Here is a 15,369-nt window from a genome sequence, read left to right on the forward strand (position 1 = left end):
CGTTGCGGCAAATACATGACGAATTGAAAATCGAATTAGTTTAAACTCAAACCAAGAATCACATCTTGATTAAAAATTTAGTAGGCTTGTTGATTCGTCTTCCTTGGTTACAAAGTCAACACATTTGAATGAAAGCAACTAAATTACAACGTTAAAATCAAAGTTGTTCGCTCGCCATTTAGTATTTTTGTAGTTAGCAACGATGATGAGGAATATTTTGATGATGAGTCCGTCTTTCGATGAGAGAAAATTGAAAAAATTCGGACGAAATAAAATCAATCCGCACGATTCATCGACAGAAACACGGCCGTTACCGATCAACAGTCAACAATTACATGGAGAAATCATCAGTAGATGGATTGTTCAGTAATGGAGCTCTCATGTTTGTTGCCAGCTAATGTTTGTTCACATAGCACCATAATTTAATTCGTCTTTCTACCGTTAACAAACGATGCGATTCTGATTCAATTGCATTGAACAAAATCTAGTAGTGTTTTCGGTCAGAATTAGCGTTGGGAACTATCGACGGAAAATAGTAAAAACAATCGATAGTCGCAAAAACTAGCCACTGAAAATAGTAATTACTAGTGTTGGAAACTATCGACTGAAAACGACTATCGACTGTTTAGTAATTGACTACTTTTTGCTATCCAATATTTCAGTAGCTATTTTTGTTTCAACTGATTTTACTACTTCGTACCAGTGACTGTTTCGTGTAATTTCGTGTACGTGTACTTTTAGTTACTATTTTTGGTTCAAAAGTAGTAAAATAAGTCGAACCAAAAATAGCGACTGAAACAGTCGATAGCAAAAAGTAGCCAATTACCAAACAGGCTATGGTCAATTTAGGTTCAAGGTTATCAAGAATAGTCAGAATTAATCAATATCAATTAATTAATCACAATACCACCACCATATAACTAGGATCATACTCTCTCCAACAGCCTGGAACCACTGGCCACTCCACCTACCCAGTCCTATTGTGAATTTAAATCATTTTCGAAACTACATAACAATACATCATTCATCGAAATTGATCAAATCGTTTAGGAGGCATACACATGGATAAATAATAGACAAATTCACTTTGAGAAACATGGAAAAAAAATTAGTTTTCAAAATCGAAGTGTTATTGAAAACGTGACGTATCAAAGCAAATAAGACAAAATCTACCCATGTGACATTCATCTTTTGTAGAAGAACATGTCCCTGTAAAATTGAATAATCATGAACTTTCGCAAGCAGACATCGTTAAATATCTGGGAATGCATTTCGATCGGTATTTGACATGAAAAAAATAAATAGTTACAAAACGCAAAAAACTTGAGCTTGAAATAAACCAAATGTGTTGGCTAAGAGGACGTAAATCTAAATTATCATTAGATAACAAGGTTTTGCTGTATAAGTCAATACTTGGATCTATGGTATTAAATTATGGGGTACTATTAACAAATCTAACATAAATATCCCCCAGAGGTTCCAGAATAAAGTGTTGCGAGTCATCGTCGATGCCCCATATTACGTGTCTAACAAAATGATTCAGCGAGTGTGAATCGGAGTGTTAGTGCGAAGTACTCCGAAAGACTATTAGTACATCCCAATGCACTCGCCAAACAGTTAAATGTGCGCGATGACAGTGAAGTGCGTAGGCTCAAACGCAAAATGCCATACGAACTGATGTTCTAAGTAGACATATAGAGTGATATTTGATAATCTATAGAATAAGTCAGAATAGTTTTTAGGAATAAGTTAGGATAGAATTTAAAATAAGTTAGAATATTATCTAGAATAACATTTAGATTATAAGTTGTACAGTAGATCATTTACTGAAGTGATCTACTACATATCAGGATGGTTATATTATATAATTGAAATCATATAATAATACTTATTGCCCACGAGTAAATTGTTGACGTTCTAGGAGATTAATAAAAAAATAGTTTTCTTCCCAATAATTCAACAACAATATTGAGATATTAGGAAAAGTGTGACTCCAGTAACAATTGAGAAAAATAAAACAGAACCGGTTTTGTGGAAAATAAAATAAAGCCGTATTGCAAATAGTCGAACCATTAGACTGCTTGAATAATTGATATGGTGTGCTACGAATTCTCATCTGTGTCAGTGTACTTGCTCGTTCATTATAGTTTGTTTGATTATGCACAGTCAGGTAGACTAAGGCAATAAAAACCGAAACGCTACATGCTGTTGTTTTGTCATAAATCTGCAGTAATTTTGTTAAAACGCTATTTTAAAGCGTTCGCCCTTTATATAGCGTTTTAGTGGAACGATATATATTCTTTTATTGCCTTGTATTATTACTCTAAATCTAAGTACTTTGTTAATTAAATAATGCCAACCGTGTTATTTTAAGGATTATGAATCATTGTTATGTTTTATTTGGTTTTATGAAGCTTGCCCTGAAGCTATAAAACGTTACTCGATGATTTTTCGGTATAAAATTAATGTTATGGGTTTAAGAAAATTGCTGTAAGTATTGCTACTATCTCTGTTATCAGACCAGATAATTTTTAAGTCATGTATTATAGACTAGCTGTCAGCCAGTGATGAGACGAGATCAGGATGACGTAAAATATGATGACTAACATATTGGAGGAAACGAGCCTACACTATTAATAACCTTCTTCAGAATGTTTTATGATTTGAACAGATTTTTTGTTGTTTATAGTGACATTTTCATGTAAGGTAGGACAAGATAGTCTAAAATCAGTTATCGTGCCAGTATCATCAATATTTTGATGATGTGTGCGAAATGATATTGCAAGATGTCATGTTATTTACTGCAAGACTGAGTGATCCTTAAGTATTGGAATGACGAGTGCAAATAAGATATTGCATCAACATTTAGCTATGAAAAATATTTGTTCACGTTGTTATAGAGACCCTCCAACTTTTCGATACCGTTTTTGTAGTACGATTTGTCCTTTGCTTCAAAATAGGCCTCAGTTTCGGCGATCTCTTTTCATTCGACGAACATTTCTTCCCAGCGAGCATTCTTTTGAAATCTGAGAACAGGAAATAGTCGCTGGGGGCCAGATCTCGAGAATACGGTTGACGAAGAAGCAATTCGAAGCCCAATTCATGGATTTGTGCCATTATTTTCACTGACTTGTGACACGGTGCATTGTCTTGGTAAAGTAGCACTTTCTTTTTCTTCAAATGCGGCCGTTTCTCGGCGACGTGTCCTTCAAACGGTCCAATAACACTATATAATAATCGCTGTTGATGGTCCTTCCTTTTCTAAGGTAGTCAATGAAAATTATTCCATGTGTATCCCAAAATACAGACGCCATAATCTTGCCAGCTGACTATTGGGTTTTCCCATGCTTTGGAGCGGGTTCTACGTGTGCAGTCCACTCGAATGACTGTGAATTGGACTTCAGTGTGAAATGATGGAGCCATGATTCATCCATTGCCACATATCGATGCAAAAACTCGGGTTTATTACGCTTGATCATCTCAATATTGTTACGAATCAGTAACTCATCGTTCTTTTTGGTCAATAATTTTTTGGATTATTTATTATTCCATAACAAACTCTTTTGGGCGTCCACTACGTTCACCGTCTTCGGTGCTCACTTCACCACGTCTAGATTTAACATACCAATGTTTGATGGTTGATTTTCCTGGGACAGTGTTCGGAAGTTCGGCATCAAGCCAAGTTTTTGCTGCAACTGTATTTTTTCCCTTCAAAAAGCAATATTTTATCAACACGCCAAATTCCTTTTTCCAAATTCCGACAGCTGTCAAATTTATACACGCATCTTTTGAGGGTTAGGACTAACTAAAAAACATATGGATTTAATTCTAGTAGCGTCATCTGTGTGTCAGGTCGGGGACTCTTCATCTAACCTGTTAGAATATCTCCTACACAGATGAAGAATCTTGGTACTATGCGTATGAGCTCGAAGCAAAACATCTACTGAAACAACCACTTCTATGGCTAACCAAAAGTTTCAACTGAAATTGATGCAGCCCTGATTTGGCATCAAATGACTTTTTTGTGTCCGAAGAAGCCATTAATGTATCTAAAAACCAAGTTTTGGTAAAAAAATTACGAAGATTGTTCAAAGAATATGCAACATGGAGAGTCCTTCGAGAGACATTAGAGCTACTTTCGTTAATATTATGTTTTCATTATCAGGTCGGAAATAGAAATAACCTTAGACCCCCATATCATAAATATGTTTATAATTTTGGATTGAGGAAACCTATTTTGGTTTTTCTCATGTTAATTAAAACGAATTCATTCATATAAGTTCAACGATGACATTTTCGCACTTTCTGAATGAAAAATTGGACTAAGTAATATTTCCAATCCTACTCCTTCCTGAACCCATTATCAAAGAATATTTTTAATACAATTTATATAGCAAAATAACTATTTCCGTCAACATTTACAGGTATAAAATATTGATCATAGACATTCAATATTTTATTAAAATCATGGCTAAAAATTACCAATTAAATTTATTAATATAAAACGATTTGATGAAACGTATGTATGTGTGCGGTGGAAAAACACGAATCAAAACAAAATCACTTTAACGTGTAATTTTAACGTCCCCAGAGCGCATTGCCCAAATATGAATTTTAATGTTTCGGTAAATATTTGAATCATAATCTATATATTGGGGTATTAATATTGAAAAATATAATGGTAAAACGAATAAATTATTTTTCGCCGTATTTTTTGTGGAGATTAATATTTTGTTTTAAATATTTTATCATAAATGGCATTTTATTGAAAGTATTTTTTAAATATTTCTATTTTTAACAAATGGGATTTGTTAGGCTACAAACTACAATCTTTCTCAACGCAAGATAACATTTTTTTAATTTTTTTTATTACTCTTCGTGAGTATTTCTCCTGAATAAATGAATGAAAAATCACTTCATTAAGCAATCTTCTGTATAAAATATTATCTTAGTTAATTAGTCTTATTCTAATGCTTATTCTAAAGTCTACATATGTCCAGTAATCAGATCAGGTGGTGTTAAACGTTTTAGTCTACGCACTTCACTATCACGTCGCATATTTAGCTAATTAGCGAGTACATTGGGATGCACTGACACTCTTTCGAAGTACTTCACACAAACACGTTGAATTACACTCGTTATAGGTTCTAGAGGAATATCGCGTTGTATCACTTTATTTGAAATATAGTACGGAGCATCAACAATGGCACGCAACACCTTATTTTGGAACCGTTGAATGATGGATATATTAGATTTGCTAGCGGTACCCCATAGTTGAATTCCATATGTCCAAATGGGCTTGAGTATAGACTCATAAAGCGATACCTTGTTATCTAAAGATAACATGGATTTGCGCCCAATGAGCCAATATATTTGATATAATTTTAGTCCCATTTGTTTCCGTTTAGAGAGTATGTGCTTCTTCCAGGTTAGGCGTCGAGATAACATTTGAAATTATATTATTACTTCATATATTAATTATATTTAGAAAAGTTTATATTTATATATATAGCTCAGTTTATTGATTATAGAGTTCAGTCCATAGATACAAAAAAAGTATTATTACACAGCCCAGATATATCTGTACGCTATGTATACTGTCTGATTAATGAGTCCATTTTTTCATGGAGGTCAACATTTTTAACAGGTCAATTGAAAAGGCCCCGGCCTACCATAGTAAAACACATTTTTTTTGCAAAATTAGTTTTTTTATTCAACATAATTCCCTTCAAGGGTGATACACTGATTATAGCGACCCTCCAACTTTTCGATACCATTTTTGTAGTACGATTTGTTCTCTGCTTCAAAACAGGCCTCAATTTCGTCGACCACCTATTCATTCCACGAAAATTTCTTCCCAGTGAATATTATTTTGAGATCTGAGAACAGGAAATAGTCGCTGGGGGCGAGATCTGGACAATACGGTGAATGAGGAAGTATTTCGAAGCCTAATTCATAGATTTTTGCCATCGTTTTCACTGACATGTAACACAGTGCATTGTTTTGGTGAATCAGTGCTTGCTTTTTTTTCAAACGCGGCCGTTTTTCGGTGATTTCATCCTTCAAACAGTCCAATAACGCTATATAATAGTCGCTGTTGATGGTCCTACCTTTTTCAAGGTAGTCAATGAAAATTATTCCATGCACATCCCAATATATAGACGCCATAAACTTGCCAGCCGACTGTTGCGTTTTCTCACATTTTGGAACGTGTTCATCGTTCATCATTTATCGGGTTTATCGTATGCAGTTTACTCGGATGACTGTCGATTGGACTTTGGAGTGAAATGATAGAGCCATGTTTTATTCATTGCTACATATCGAGGCAAAAACTAGGATTTATTACGTTTGATCATCTTCAAACACTGCTCCGAATCATCAACTCGTCATTGTTTTTGGTCATAAGTAAGCTCGCGCGGCACCCACTTTGCACAGAGTTTTCTCATACCCAAATATTCGTGAATGATATAATGTACACGTTCTTCAGTTGATATCTTTAGAGTGTCTGCTATTTCATTCAACTTTAATTTGCGGTCATTCAAAATCATTTTGTAGATTCTTTAAATATTTTCATCGGTAACAACCTATTTTGGGCGTCCACTGCGTTCACCGTCTTCGGTGCTCATTTCACCACGTCTAAACTTAGCATACCAATCCTTGATGGTTGATTTTCCGGAAATTCGATATCAAGCCAAGCTTCTTTTTCAACTGTATTTTTTCCCTTTAAAAAGCAATATTTTATCAACACGCGAAATTCTTTTTTATCAATCTTTTTACAATAACAAAAGTTGCTTCACTCAAAATGCTATAATTCGCAAACTAATGATCCAACAGCTGCCAAATTTATACACGCATCTTTTGACGGTTAGGGCTAACTAAAAATATATGGATTTAATTCTAGTAGCGCCATCTATGTGTCAGACCTGGGACATTTTAATTAACCTGTTGGTCAGTCTGGTTAATAGGTCCGTTTTTTCTTGGAGATCAAAATGTCTAAACTATAACAATCATTTCCGAATGATGCAAGAACATAATTGGCACTTGTTTTGGACGTGATATAAAAAAAGTTCTCGAATCAGTAGAAGAACTTTTTTCTCAAAATAAAGCAATAGCCACCGTCATTTTTTCCTAAAAGTGCTCCCGATATTCTTGAATTTATCTTGAGTCGAAAGATACAATAAACTGCAAATAACAGAAGCACTAAACGAAAACATACCATACAAAATGAACGAAATTTCTAATTATAAAAAATAGACAAATAGGCAGTTCTTTGGTATAAGATCCTTTGGCTAAGGGTTCTAAAAGCTGTATTTAATATTAAAGAGCATTAATATTTTAGTTACAAATGTTTTGCTGGCGAAAAAACATTTTCTGACCAATTTAACTAGTCCGAAATAATTTAGCGTTTTAGTATATATTACTAGATATTACTGAAATATTTATCTTAAAAGCGTGTCTAAATATTTTATGTGTAGAAAGGTAGAAAAAGTACCTTTAAATTATAAAATAAAAAACTGTCCGATATATTAACAAAAAACGTATAAATCCTTTTAATTAATTTCCTTAATAACCTTCTTTTTCTATATTACCCGTGGTCTCCAGATCTGACTAATCATACTTATCTATCTATAATATTTATGACTAGATATTCATCTGACAGAAATAATGAAATATATAAATTGTGGCGCTAATAATGAAATAAAAATATTTTTTCATTATAAAGATATTATATATTTATATTTTTCTAGTCAGCCTTGATACAATTCAATAAACTTTCATGAAAGATAGCACGGCCTAAAAATAAAACAAAATTACAAAAGATCGGTGTTTTTTTTGTGCGGGGTTGCAATGAATATTACACGTCCAATTTATATTACAACTTTTAAAGCTTGTATTTCATATAAGAGAGAATATAGGGCCATATAATATGAAATATGAATCATTTATGAGATATGAGCACTTGGGGCTTTTCTCAGTTTAGTTTCACAATTTTGAACTCGGTATTAACGCTAGTATTTGATCAAAGGACAGGGCGTCATAAATTTATCATTTTATGACGCTATTATATAACATAAGTTAAAATCTGGACGTAAAATATGAACTGTTTTATCCTATTGTTTAAATTCGCGATGTGTATAGAGTCTTTATAAAATATATGCAAGATTTAAATATAATATGATCTAAAATGTATACTCTATATATCGTAAAAATTTAAAAATAATGTTAAGATAACATACAGAATATTTATAAAATTCTATCAATAAAATATAAAAATAATGTCTATATTTAACAATTGAGATATAATATATAATACAAATTAAAAGAAAACAAACATATTTTCAAATTCCTATGCTCATAATTTCCGGAAAAACAAAATATTATTCTTATGGAACGTAATTATGTTCCGTGGCACTAACATATTTCTTATTTTCAAACTTAACTAAGATTATAAAACACAGAGGAATTAGAAGTGTATCTTCTATATATAATCTGTGAAAAAGTTTAGCATTCATTTGCCACCAGAGGGCACGACCGACAATTTGAATAGCGGGAAATTTAAAATATTTTATTAATAAAAATGCAATATAAGCTTAAAAATACTAATTTTTTTGTTTACTACTAATTTTCTATGTTTAGTGTCAATATATTGCACTAACAATACATTCAAACGTAATATAACAGATTTAACACAAAACTTATACTTTTAAATGTACAAAATTTAATCACTACATAGTATAAAACAAAGTCGCCTTTTCTGTCCCTATATCCCTATGTGTGCTTAAATCTTTAAAACTGCGCAACGGATTTTGATGCGGTTTTTTTCAATAGATAGAGTGATTCAAGAGGAAGGTTTATATGTATAATACATGCATAATATACTAAGGCAACATTGCTAATTTTAGAGGTTTCTAACGTGATGTCGTAAATTAACCTATTTTTTTAGGCTTATTTAGCAATTAGCAAAAACGCTGCCTAACCCTACGAGTTAGATCAAATTAATGTACTACAGTATTGTACACCATAAAAAGGTCTACAAAAAAGTCCGCGATGGTATATGTTTATCTTTTAGGGATAACCCACATTAACCATTTTTATTGTTTACTTTTTACGTGAGAAAATGGCTTATTTACGAAGCTATTTTAAGCAATACGGCATTAATCCTTATCGAATTAAGTACCTTAAATACAGTGTGCAATTAATATAGATCAATATGATTCCCTACAGCATGTAAATTAAACAAATATTTTCGGAGATATCACAAATTTAAAATTTGCGTTTAAAAATGTGTAATGTAATAAAAATTGAATGAATTTAGATATTCCAAAGATAGCAGGAAATCTTCATAGTAAGTATAGGGGAAGAGGAATTGTTTTACTCCAAATTTAATGCGTGCAGGCCAAGGGCAGTAATGAATGAACCAAAAATACTGGATCGATTTTAATCATGTTTTCATTGAGTGACATAGGCATATATATTTCATGCCCGTGCAAAGTCGGAGAGGGCCGCTATGTTTTTATATACAACGTTCATATTTTTTCTGTAGTGTATTTAATTTAGTATCAGCATTGCACCAGTGCGAAGCCGGGGCGGGTCGCTAGTAAAATATAGAATATGGAACATTTTGTATTATCTTAAATATAATTGTTCAAAATATAGTGTACAGTACAATATATATGTTGAAGACTATTGATTTTGAAATGTTTTTTTTAAATATTTTCTTTGCCAAATATTTATTGTAAGTATATAATTGTACATCATCTATACAAGCTATGTTATATTTAGATATTACAATAAAAAATGTTTCACTTTTGCCTTTTGCTATTCTGTTCACTTTTCTCATTCACCAAAACAAACACCTAACTATTATCTTCCTATTCCTAATTATGTCTCGTTCAGAATGCTCAAAACAGTTGATAATTTTGAAAAATATAGGCATTTGGTGATTTAAGATATTGGACAGACCGCTTGTTAAGTTTTGTGCATAACCTGGGAATTCAGTAGAACAGTCAAGATATCATTTACCAAGAAATTAAAAAAAACTATCTGGCTTTATCAAATTACATCTATCATACTATTTGGCTTTAATAACTTCACTGTTCAACTCACATTTCCTGACATATTTGGATCAATGTTTCCTTTCTTCTATGCCATAGCTAAAATGGAGGCTTGTTATCACTACATAGTATAAAACAAAGTCGCCTTTTCTGTCCCTATATCCCTATGTGCGCTTAAATCTTTAAAACTACGCAACGGATTTTGATGCGGTTTTTTTCAATAGATAGAGGGATTCAAGAGGAAGGTTTATATGTATAATACACGCATAATATACAAAGGCAACATTGCTAATTTTAGAGGTTTCTAACGTGATGTCGTAAATTAACCTATTTTTTTAGGCTTATTTAGCAATTAGCAAAAACGCTGCCTAACCCTACGAGTTAGATCAAATTAATGTACTACAGTATTGTACACTATAAAAAGGTCTACAAAAAAGTCCGCGATGGTATATGTTTATCTTTTAGGGATAACCCACATTAACCATTTTTATTGTTTACTTTTTACGTGAGAAAATGGCTTATTTACGAAGCTATTTTAAGCAATACGGCATTAATGTTTATCGAATTAAGTACCTTAAATACAGTATGCAATTAATCTAGATCAATATGGTTCCTTACAGCATGTAAATTAAACAAATATTTTCGGAGATATTACAAATTTAAAATTTGCGTTTAAAAATGTGTAATGTAATAAAAATTGTATGAATTTAGATATTCCAAAGATAGCAGGAAGTCTTCATAGTAAGTATAGTAAGTATTTTTTCTGTAGTGTATTTAATTTAGTATCAGCATCGCTAGTATATTACAAATCAGTTATATATAATTAACATTATATAAAAGACTTACAATTTAAATAACAACTGGAATCCGTATCCCTGTTAAGCAATGTTCTCCTACATTTAGTTTGTAGTTATCCTGTGTAAAATGTATATTGCAAACCCTTTTGCTCTAATTTAAGACCTCACAAGAGATTTCCATCAGTTTTTCATTATTTATTGCTAAATGCCATTTCTGACATAGAGCAGGATCCCTAGGAAAGCTGGGTATTCTATATGAAATGGTACTATATCCAGGGACGCAACACTCGAGATGTCTTAAGGTTTAAACAAATCGTTGTAACTAAAAAGAAGAACCATAAAAACACAGTTAGCAAAATAAGAATATTTAACACGTAAGTTTATAATTTTTTAAAGTTTTCTTTGTCCGCAATGGAAGATACGCTTTCAACAAAAGCTTTGTAAAAAAAATTAAATCGAAATTCTTTTTTAGGGTAAATTATGTGGTTCGGTGAATGGAGGTAAAACGAAATGAAACAGTGGTGTTTACATTATGTGACCGTTATTTATTGGCAATATAAAAAAATGTGAATAATACAATTAGATAAAACAGCAGACGTAAAAAGAGTTTTTCAAAATTTGTCATCATGTCCATTATAGACCGATAAAGACGATGACCGAATGATACAATGAAACCATCAGCATAAAAAAAACACACACAACACAGAGAAAAATACAAACAGCCGCCGAACTGACGTATTCGACAAATCATAAATCTTAAAATAATATTATTCTCCGGGCCCCCGGACCCCAAATATATTGCGGTATTTATTAATCCGTTGGATAAATCCGAACCCATTAAGGGGGGAGGGATGATTTTTTCCGGTCTATTTTTCATCCGGCCGCGGACGAAACGAAAAGAGAAACATATTTCCGTTCGCCGAATTTATCAAGATTCCATTAAAACTTCGAAATTAACCCTTTTCGCTTGTTTACTTGTCGGGACCTTTGTTCCCGAAAAACGGGTCTCGGATTGAAAAGGAACCGAATATTTATATAATTCGGACTTTCCACTCTCCGGTGTTGCCTTAATTAAAACAAGAAAACGGCACGACGATACGTTTAATTCGTTTCGGATTTTATGGGACCCGTCCAAATTATGTTCCGTTAAAATTTTGTTTTCTTTTTTTTCTTGGGTTCAATTTAATTACAATAATGGAAAAATAACAGCGGTGTCAAGAGTTTAGCATACAGTAATCTTCACCAATTCCACTCACATTGTTAGTCCACGACAGGGACGCTTCTCTTATGAAAAAAGGCAACATGAATATGTTTACACACTATACCTTTAATATTATTTCCGCGACACTGTCAATTTTTTTATAACATCTTTTTTAGATACGCTTAGTACAATCTTAATTTACAATTAATTTATTACTACTTTTCCTATGTACTTGGATTAATTAACAAGCAAGACGAGTGCGAGAAAATACATCAATACGTATTCCTCAATTATAAAATTATAATAACTTATAGAAATAGTTTTACTTATAGTAAATAGAATTACACTAAGGGTATACACTTTATATAATTTCGTATGGTTTTTTTCGCTTCAATCTCCTGACACCCTTAGCATGATTTAGTAATCTTTTTTCGTATTTTAAGGCGAAATCTTGGATAACTACTTAATTCATTTGATTTCCAGGTCATCGTGCAGCTCTTCGTTGGTTACGTAGCAATAGGCATTGGTAATCAGTCGAAGAACCTTGTTTTGACAGCGTTGTATGTCTAGTTGATATGAATTTTTAGTGCAACCCCATATTCGCATACCATAGGTCCAAATTGGCTTTATAATTGTTTTATAGATCAACCTCTTTGATTTTAGATCAAGTTGAGAGTATCTTCCGACTAACCGATATAGTTGTTTTATTTTGTTTGTTTTGTGTTGTATTTTTCTTTATTTTCTCTTTAAAGAGCAATATTTTATCAACACGCGAAATTCCTTTTTATCAATTTTTTTTCACAATAACTAAAGTTGTTTCAGTCAAGATGCTATTATTCACAAACTTATGATCCGATAGCTGTGAAATTTATACACGCATGTTTTGACGGTTAGGACTAACTAAACAACATATGAATTTAATTCTAGTAGAGCCATCTTTGTGCCAGGCCGAAGACTTTTCAATTGACCTGTTAGTTAAAAAATAATTGTAATTTCTTCATTACTTATCTTTCTTTTCAATAAATTAAAATTTCTGTAAATAAGCGATTTATATTTTTAAATTGTCTTACCTGTTATGATGATATAGCATATGGAAGTGCGTTAGTCAATTCCTTCAATAATTCCTTGGTTACACTATACAATCACCGCGCTATCAGTTACCTCCACATGATTACACACTATTTTTTAAGTAACAGTTTAAAATCAATTCCGAAACTGGGAACTATAGTCGAATAAAAAAACCCGAAAAGTCACGCCATAACGTTTGAATCCCGATATTGTGTTGTTCTCCCGAAACCTAAACCGTCAAATCCTCCAGGAGACCTCGCGGAAGCCACCTGACGACCCTCCACAATTGGCCCATACCCCACCGTAGCCCGACGAGACTGGACCTGGCGCCTTCTTTTTTTCTTCTTCTCTCGCTCGTCGTCGCTTAAAAGTTTAATTTCGATCGGCGAAATTGAATAATCAGTCTTAAAATGGCGAGAGAGGCCCTGCGTTTCCTTGGGAAATTTATTCGGTAACCATTTTTCTCCAACTCCCGGGCGTTATTGGGAGGAATTGGAAAACAGTCGATGCTTTTCAGCCACCATTTGTCTTGATTCCGACGAAATGAAACACCTGAAACAACGTAAGCTGGAATTAGATTTCGTTCATGTTGCCCTAACAATTGATGTTCGGTAAACTACTGGACGTGTTTTATATTAAACTTTGGCTATTTTTCTTTTAACACTTGAAATTTCATTATTAGACGGTCGATTCTTGCTGATATAACTGACATCAGCTTATGTGGTTTGTAATTTGTAGTGCTGTTTCTAACGGAAGAACTTTCAACAAATATAAATGGATGCTTTCCAGTTTCACCAGTTTCATTATTAATAGAAACTCCAGCATGAAGAATAATTAGTTTATGATAAATAAAATGAGTTTTTAAAACCTGTGTCTTAATATGTGAAACTAAACTTTGTGTTCCATTTTAAAAATATTGCAAAAATAGAAAAAATTATGTTCATATATAGATGTGAGACAGGTAAATCTTAAGCCAATACACGATATCAAAACTTTTGCTTTGCAACATTTTACGGTTTATAACCGCTAATAATTATAGACAATATTTTGACTAATCTCGCAGACATTTGGAAACATGTCAGCATAAATTTAATGACATGCATTGGCTGTTTGAATGAGCTATACAATTATTTTGTCCATGTGTAATAAGACAATTGAAAAATCCCCGGCTTGATACATAGATGGCGCTACTAGAATTTAGTCCATATGCTTTTTAGTTAGCACTAACCCTCAAAAGATGCGTGTAAAAATTTGGCAGCTGTCGTATCATTAATTTGTCAATTATAGGATTTTGAGTGAAACAACTTTTGTTATTGCGAAAAAAATGGATAAAAAGGAATTTCGCGTGTTGATAAAATATTGCTTTTTGAAAGGAAAAAATACAGTTGAAGGAAAAACTTGGCTTGATACCGAGTTTCCGAACAGTGCCCCAGGACAATCAATCATCAAGGATTGGTATGCGAAGCTTAGACGTGATGACATGAGCACCGAAGACGGTGAACGCAGTGGACGCCCAAAAGGCGTTGTTATCTACGAAAACATTAAAAAAATCAATAAAATGATTTTGAATGACCGTAAATTGAAATTGAACGAAATAGCAGATACTCTAAAGTTATCAGCTGAACGTGTACATCATATCATTCACGAATATTTGGGTATGAGAAAGCTCTGTGTAAAGTGGATATCGTGCGAGCTCACTTTTGATCAAAAACAACGACGAATTGGTGATTCGGAGCAGTGTTTGAAGATAATCAAGCGAAATAAACCTGAGTTTTTGCGTCCATATGTGACAATAGGTGAAACATGACCCCATCATTTAACTCCGAAGTCCAATCGACAGTTATTCGAGTGGACTGCACACGATGAACCCGCCCCAAAGCGTGGGAAAACGCAATAATTGGCCAGCAAGTTTATGGCGACTTTATTTTGGGATGCGCATGGACCTTGAAAAAGAAAGGATCATCAGCGACTATTACATAGCGTTATTGGACCGTTTGAAGGGCGAAATCGCCGAAAAGCGGCCGCATTTAAAGAAAAAGAAAGTGCTGCTTCACCAAGACAATGCACCGTGTCACAAGTCACTGAAAATGATGGAAAAAGTCCATGAGTTGGGCTTCGAATTGCCTCCTAATCCCCTGTATACTCCAGATCTGCCACCCAGCGACTATTTCCTGTTCTCATATCTCAAAAGAATGCTCACTGAGGAGAAATTTTCATCGAATGAAGGTGAATGAGGTGATCGCCGAAA

The 15,369-nt window shown here is 33.1% G+C and overlaps 1 protein-coding gene across 1 annotated transcript in view; it reads right to left on the minus strand.

Moving 5' to 3' along the window:
• LOC143203020 (neuroligin-1) overlaps positions 1–13,255 on the minus strand; it is a 294,443-nt gene extending 281,188 nt beyond the window's left edge. The window contains exon 1 of the mRNA XM_076415110.1: positions 13,124–13,255. The gene's annotated coding sequence lies outside the window, so the exon portion shown is untranslated. The remainder of the gene's footprint in view (positions 1–13,123) is intronic.
• Between the last annotated feature and the right edge of the window lie 2,114 nt (positions 13,256–15,369).

The sequence above is a fragment of the Rhynchophorus ferrugineus genome, unplaced genomic scaffold (genome assembly GCF_030347505.1).
Source record: "Rhynchophorus ferrugineus isolate W39M unplaced genomic scaffold, kcgeb_rfMv2 rfM9, whole genome shotgun sequence".
In the NCBI taxonomy this organism is placed as follows: domain Eukaryota; kingdom Metazoa; phylum Arthropoda; class Insecta; order Coleoptera; family Curculionidae; genus Rhynchophorus; species Rhynchophorus ferrugineus.